This window comes from Mus pahari, chromosome 8 (assembly GCF_900095145.1).
Source record: "Mus pahari chromosome 8, PAHARI_EIJ_v1.1, whole genome shotgun sequence".
NCBI classification, from domain to species: Eukaryota; Metazoa; Chordata; class Mammalia; order Rodentia; family Muridae; genus Mus; species Mus pahari.
This window is the reverse complement of record NC_034597.1, coordinates 6,394,799-6,402,195: the sequence shown is the minus strand read 5'-3', so window position 1 is coordinate 6,402,195 and position 7,397 is coordinate 6,394,799. Positions and strand designations below refer to the sequence as shown.

At 46.3% G+C, this 7,397-nt stretch overlaps 1 pseudogene; it reads left to right on the top strand.

The window, feature by feature from the left end:
* The window catches only part of LOC110325706, a 193,698-nt pseudogene extending 187,730 nt beyond the window's left edge, over nt 1–5,968 (top strand).
* The last annotated feature ends 1,429 nt before the right edge of the window (nt 5,969–7,397 follow it).

The following is a 7,397-nucleotide window of genomic DNA, read 5'->3' as shown; positions in this document are numbered from 1 at the left end:
AAGTGCCCCTCCTTGTCTTTCTGATAACTTTGGGTTGAAAGCCAATTTTATTTGATATTAGAATGGCTACTCCAGCTTGTTTCTTCGCACCATTTGCTTGGAAAATTGTTTTCCAGCCTTTCACTTTGAGATAGTGTCTATCTTTTTCCCTGAGGTGGGTTTCCTGTAAGCAAGAAAATGTTGGGTCCTGTTTGTGTAGCCAGTCTATTAGTCTATGTCTTTTTATTGGGGAATTGAGTCCAGGCAGTGAAAGCCCACTCGTGCAGACACCTCTCCTCTGGCGGGGAATGTGCTCATATGTCTAGAGACAGAAACAGGATCGTTCCCAGAAGCTCTGTTGCTTCTGCAGGTTGCCCTTTCCCTGGCAATGCACCAGAGCAAAGATGGCTCTTCTACCTTCTCAGGCCTTGAGAACCCTCCTGGGCGGACACCCCTCCTCAGGCAGGAAAGGTACCCAATGACTGGAGCTCGAAATGGGATCTTTCCCAGAAGCTGTGTCACTTCCGCAGTCTGCTCTCTCCCTGGCAATGCACTTGAGCAAAGATCTGTGGTTTATTTTCTGTTTTGGGGGATGCCCCAACACTGGAGGGACCACTGTCCCATCTGAAGTTTGAAGACAACATGGTGACCATCCTCCTGAGGAAAGGTTGCCCGCCTCTGCGACTCTCTGGAAGTCTTCCCTGGTTTTGATCATCCAAGTGGAAACAGGTCGTCGTTAGTGTCTTATTCTGACTTATGTGTCCTTTGTGTTTCTTGTGACTTGGATAATGGCACAGACTGTGACAACTCACCTTAGACTGACTTTGGACCACTGAACTGAAGTTAGGACCAGAGCACATAATGTCTCTGTTGAAATCAAAAAGAAACCATGGCAGAATTTTTGTGTCTTGGAATGGCCAGGATTTGGTGTTGGCTGGCCTCCAGAAGGCACCTTTGATTTGACCATCATTTTTGAGATCAAAGCAATTCTTTTTCAGGAAGAACCAGTGTCACATCCCAATCAACAACCATACATCAATGTATGGAAAGACCTGGTCTAGGGGCCTCCACTTTGGGTCAAACCTTGGGTGCGAAAAACAGAAGTTGGACTCCCAAGTTCTGGCACTCAAAAATTCTGCCAGTAACAAACCAAAAGCAAAGACTCCATCTGAAACGGAGCCTTCCAAGCCCACTGCTCCTCCTAAGATTCATCCCAAAATTGAGGAGCCACCTGAATCGCCCATCCCACTCCTTCCACCACATCCCCAACCTCAACACCCTCCCCCTACCTTTGGCCGGCACCTAATCAGGGTAGGGAGGGAGCGGGACCAGTAGTGGGAACTAGGAGACACCACACTCTTAGTCCTGAGGGACCTGACTCTACTGTCAGTCTCCCCCTTAGGACATATGGGCCCCCTGTGGGTCCACCCAATCTCCAGCCCTTCCAGTATTGGCCTTTCTCTTTGGCTGATCTATATAATTGGAAGACTAACCACCCTCCTTTTTTCAGAGAACCCCGCCAGTTTAACTGGACTGGTAGAACCACTTATGTTCTCACATCAGTCCACCTGGGATGATTGTCAGCAACTTTTACAGGTCCTCTTCACTACTGAGGAAAAAGAGATGATTCTCCATGAAGTCAGGAAAAAATTTCCTGGCCCCAACGGGTTTCCCATGACCCTCTCAAATGAAATAGATGCTGGTTTCCCCTTGGATCGTCCTAACTGGGATTTCAACACTGCAGCAGGTAGGGAGTAACTGACAGTCTACCGTCAGGTTCTCGTGGCAGGCCTCTGAGGGGCAGCAAGATGCCCCACTAATTTGGCTAAGGTAAGAGAGGTACTTCAGGGCTCTGTAGAACCCCTGTCCATGTTTCTAGAACAACTCATGGAAGCCGATCAAAGGTATACTCCTTTCAATCCAAGCTCAGAGGGGCAGCAGCTGGCAGTGGCCATGGCTTTCATAGGACAGTCAGCATAAGACATTAAAAGAAATTTGCAGATATTAGAAAGATTGCAGGACCTTGCTTTATCTGATTTAGTGAAGAAAGCAGAGAAAGTGTATCTTAAGAGAGAGACAGAAGAAAAAAGAAGGAAAGGGGAAAAAAGGTAGCTGAAGAAAGAGAAGAAAGGTGGGATTGAAGGCAGGAAAAAAAATCTGACTAGATTCCTGGCTGCAGTTGTGGGAGAAAGAGATAGAACAGGAAGGCAGCCAGGGTACCAGGGCAACAAGTGGTTCCCCGAAGGAAGCTCCTGTGGCCGAAACAGTGGACCTGCACGACCCTTGGATAAGGATCAATTTCCTTATTGCAAGTAAAAAGGGCATTTGTCTATAGAATGCCCCAAGAAGAAAAATAGAAACTCCAAACCAAAAGTGCTGACTTTGGGAGAAGATAGTGATTAATGGGGATGAGGTTTGGACCCCCTCCCCGAGCCTAGGGTAACCCTAAAAGTGGAGGGGACCCCAGTGGAATTTCTAGTAGATACAAGAGCTGAATATTCGGTCCTAAAACAACCTTTAGGGAAACTAAAAAATGAAAAAAAAAAAACTATCGTAATTGGAGCTATGGGTCAAAAGCCTTACCCGTGGACAACTTCTAGAACTGTTGATTTGGGGAAAAAGCAAATGATTCATTCTTTTTTAGTGATACCTGAGTGTCCTACCCCACTACTGGGAAGAAATCTATTCACTAAATTAAAGGCTCAAATCAGGTTTATGTCTGGTGGACCAGAAGTCTCCTGGGGAATACCACCAACTTCCATTATTTTAATTATAGGGACAGAGAAAGAATATCATTTATATCAAGCCCCAACACAAACCAGCTTTGACATTGAAGGCTGGTTGATGGCTTTTCCTCAAACATGGATGGAAACAGAGGGAATGGGAATGGCGAAGCAAGTACCTCCAGTAGTGGTGGGACTAAAAACGGATGCCACTCCAATTGGGGTTCGACAATACCCAATGAGTCAAGAGGCATGTGGAAGAATCAGACCTCATATTTTGAGATTCTTGCAGCTTGGCATCCTAGTTCCATGCCAGTCCCCCTGGAATACCCCCTCCTTCCTGTCAATAAGCCTAGAACTAGAGATTATAGACCAATACAAGACCTCAGAGAAGTCAACAAGAGGGTTCAACAAGAGGTCCTACTGTCCCAAATCCATATATTCTACTCAGCTCATTGCCAACAGAGAAAAAATGGTACACTGTTTTAGATCTAAAAGATGCCTTCTTTTGCTTAAGAGTACATCCCTCTAGCCAGCCCATTTCTGCCTTCGAGTGGCAAGACCCAGAATCTGAAGTTACCGGACACTTGACATGGACCAGGCTGCCACAAGGTTTTAAAGACTCTCCTACTATATTCGATGAGGCATTACATAAAGATCTAGCTTCTTTTAGGGCTACTAACCCACAAGTGACCCTCTTATAATATGTTGATGACTTGCTTCTAGCTGCCACCACCAAAGAAGAATGCCAGAAGGGAACTAAAAACCTGGCAGAACTGGGTGAGTTGGGGTACTGGGCGTTGGCTAAAAAGGCTCAGTTGTGCTGGACTGAAGTCATGTGCCTGGGATATGCCTTGAGAGATGGAAAGTGATGGCTAACAGAGGCCCAGAAAAAGACCGTGACCCAGATTCTGACCCTGACTAACCCCTGCCAAGTAAGAGAATTCCTGAGCATGGCTGGGTTTTTTGGTTATGGATACTTGGATTTGCCACCCTTGCCACCCCGCTTTATCCTCTAAGGAAGGAGGTAAATTTGAATGGACTGAGACACTACAGGAGGCCTTAGACAAGATCAAACAGGCTTTGCTCACTGCCCCTGTTCTGGCCTAGCTGGACCTCACCAAGTCTTTTACTCTGTATGTGGATGAATGGGCTGGGATAGTGAGAGGAGTCCTAACACAGACCCTAGGACCATGGACACAGCCCATGGCCTACCTATCAAAGAAACTGGACCCAGTGGCCAGCAGATGGCCATCGTGCCTCAAGACCATTGCGGCTGTGACCCTCCTTGTCAAAGATGCTGACAAATTGATTCTGGGACAAAAAGTTACTATTGTAGCCCCCGACTCTCTGGAAAGCATAAGTAGACAATCCCCTGAACAATGGATGACCAACGCTCACATGACCCACTACCAGGCTCTTTTATTGACTGACCATGTAATCTTTGCACACCCCTCCCCCCCCCCACTATGCTTAACCCTTCTACCCTGCTGCCTGAGATTGGAGATTCAGTGGTGATCCATCAGTGTGCTGGCATTTTGGCAGAAGAGACTGGAATTAGAAGAGATCTAAAAGACCAGCCCTGGGTAGGGAGTTCCAGCTGGTACACAGATGGCAGCAGCTTCATGGTTGAAGGTAAGCGAAAGGCGGGGGCAGCAGTCATGGATGGAAAAAAGGTAATTTGGGCCAGTAGCCTACCAGAGGGGACCTCGGCTCAAAAAGCTGAACTCATCGCCTTAATTAAAGCCCTCCATATGGCAGAGGGTAAAAGTAGCAAAATTTATACAGACAGCAGGTATACCTTTGCTACTGCCCATATCCATGGTGCTATCTACTGGCAGAGGGAGTTATTAACCTGGGCAGGAAAAGAAATTAAAAAGGAAGAAGACATTTTGAACCTCCTTGAGGCCATCCACCTACCAAAAGGGTGGCCATCATGCATTCTCCAGGACACCAAAAGGAACTTGATTTTGTAACCAAAGGAAACCAGATGGCTGACTTGACTGTCAAACAGGCAGTTCAAGGCACCATGATTCTCAATCTACACCCATAAATTGATTGGCATGATTTAAGGGAAAGCAGCTTCCATTACTCCCAAGAAGACCTAGATGTTATGGAAGCATTAGGACATCATACACATACCTCTTATGGAACCCATATCTGTGATAGGAAGCCCATCCTACACAGCAGAGAGGTGCGTGAGTACATTAAAAACTTACATTCTCTGACTCACCTGGGAGCCAAAAGCTTAAGAAACTGGTATAAACTTCTAATTATTATGTTATTGGACTTAATGATACTATGCAGAAGGTGGCAAGAATCTGCCATGCCCGCGCATTGACTAATGTGGGAAAGTCACCTTTTATCCCAGGAGGAAGACTATGAAGAGATAGGGCAGGAGCCTATTGGGAAGTGGATTTTACTGAAGTCAAACCTGCCCAATACAGGTGGAAGTATTTGTTAGTGTTTATAGATACTTTTTCAGGATGGGTTGAAACCTTCACTACCAAAAAATGAAACTGCCAATGTTGTGGTCAAAAATATCCTTGAAGAAATTTTTCCCAGATTTGGGATCCCCAAGGTTATCAGGTCAGACAACGGGCCTGCCTTTGTTGCCCAGGTAAGTTAGGGACTGGCCAGGATGTTGGGGATAAATTGGAAATTACAATGTGCATACAGACCCCAAAGTTCAGGACAGGTAAAAAGAATGAATAGAACATTAAAGGAGACCTTGACTAAATTAGCCTTAGAGACCGGCAAAAAGGATTGGACAGTCCTCCTTACCTTTGCCTTGTTCCGGGTAAGAAATTCCCCGGGGAAAGTATTAATTCACCCCTTATCAACTCCTGTGTGGTGACCCTCCTCCCCTCACTGAGTCAGGAGGAGTCCACGATCCTGTTGCTTCATTGTCTAAACCTTTGTTTGCTTGCTTAAAGGCTCTGGAAACTGTGAGAAAGGAAGCCTGGGATTTGATTCGGGAAGCTTACAAACCCAGAGACCTAGCTGTACCCCACTCGTTCCAAGTTGAAGATGCTGTCTATGTCTGAAGATACAGTACTGGGAACTTGGAACCATGGTGGAAGGGACCCTATTTGGTACTGTTGACTACCCCTACTGATGTGAAAATAGAGGGGATTGCTGCTTTCATCCATGCTTCCCACCTCAAGAAGGTACCACTCCCTAAAGATGAATGGGACCTCGAAACTACAGATGACCATCTTAAGCTAAGCCTTCATCACAGAAGGGACAGGACTGAGCAAGGCTAACTATAATCCCCATGCCCCCGCCCCTGACAGAAGCTGACTTGGCAAGTGTTCTCTCAAACAGGAGAAGTAGTTTTTACCATTTCAAAGGAGGCACCTCCAGGGACCGTGGTGTCCGCCCCTATAGTTTTGTTTTCACCAAATTAATTCTGCAGTCGCCAGTACCCCCTCCCACCCACCGCAACCTGGTCTGAAGCTATGGGTTCTATAGTTGCCCCGGGTCTAAAAAGGGTCCTAAGTGTGGAGGGCCCCAAAATTCTTTCGCAGAAGATGGAGTTGTATTACTTCAAATGATGGAGACTGGAAGTAAGCCACGTCGTCCGCCGGGGAGGGACTAGTTTTTTCCTTTGTTAATCCAAGACCTGGCCAAAAAGTAGTAATGGGGTTGTACAAGGATAAGCCATGCAGATCTGCAGATTTAGATTATATAAAACTGCAGTTCACTAAGGACAGGCAGATGTCCAATCTTCCCCAGTAGCTTGGGAGTCATGACTTGGGGCATTGTATTTTACAAGCATTGGGGAGGGCAAGGATGACAACTTCAGGTTTGCCTAAAGGTAAAACATCCCCGGACTCAGCTGGTGGAACCTAACCAGGTACTGGCTGACCAAGGTTCTCCAATCCCCAAGCCACCACTACTGGTAGTGCAACCTTCCCCGACTTTGCCTACCTCTCCCCATTCATCTCTTACCCCTTTCAGTGACCTTTCTGTTGTCCCAGGCAAGACAGGACAGAGATTAATTATTGTTGTACAGGGAGCCTTTAGTGTGATGAACCAAACCAATCCTGATATGACTGAGTCTTGTTGGCTTTGCCTAGCTTCAGGACCTCCTTATTATGAAGGAATTGCAGTGTCTGGAATGTTCAATACCACCTCCAGCCATGAGGCTTGTGTTTGAGGAACCAGCCATATATTAACCCTTCCTGAAGTTACAGGTACAAGTACCTGCCTGGGAAACCTACCAACTGCTTATAGACACCTATGTAACACCACCCTGGAGAGCCCTAACACTTCCAACATCAAGTACCTTTTCCCTGGTCTAGACAAATGGTGGGCCTGCAGTACAGGACTAACTCCTTGTGTATCAATTTCAGTGTTTAATAATGCCAAAGTCTACTGTGTAGTCATACAGTTAGTGCCCAGAGTCCTTTACCACCCTACTAACTCTTTTATAGACAATTTGATGGGCATCTAACCCGCTATGAGAGAGAGTCTGTCACATTGACCTTGGCAGTCATCCTGGGCATCGGAGTCACTGTGGGTCTAGGGACAGGCACTACTGCTCTCATACAACAGCGGGTATAGGGACAGGCACTACTGCTCTCATATGACAGCCCCACTATTTCCAAGAACTAAGATAGGCTATGAATGAGGATTTGAGAGCATTAAAGCAATCCATAACTAATCTTAAAGTATCTTTAACTTCACTTT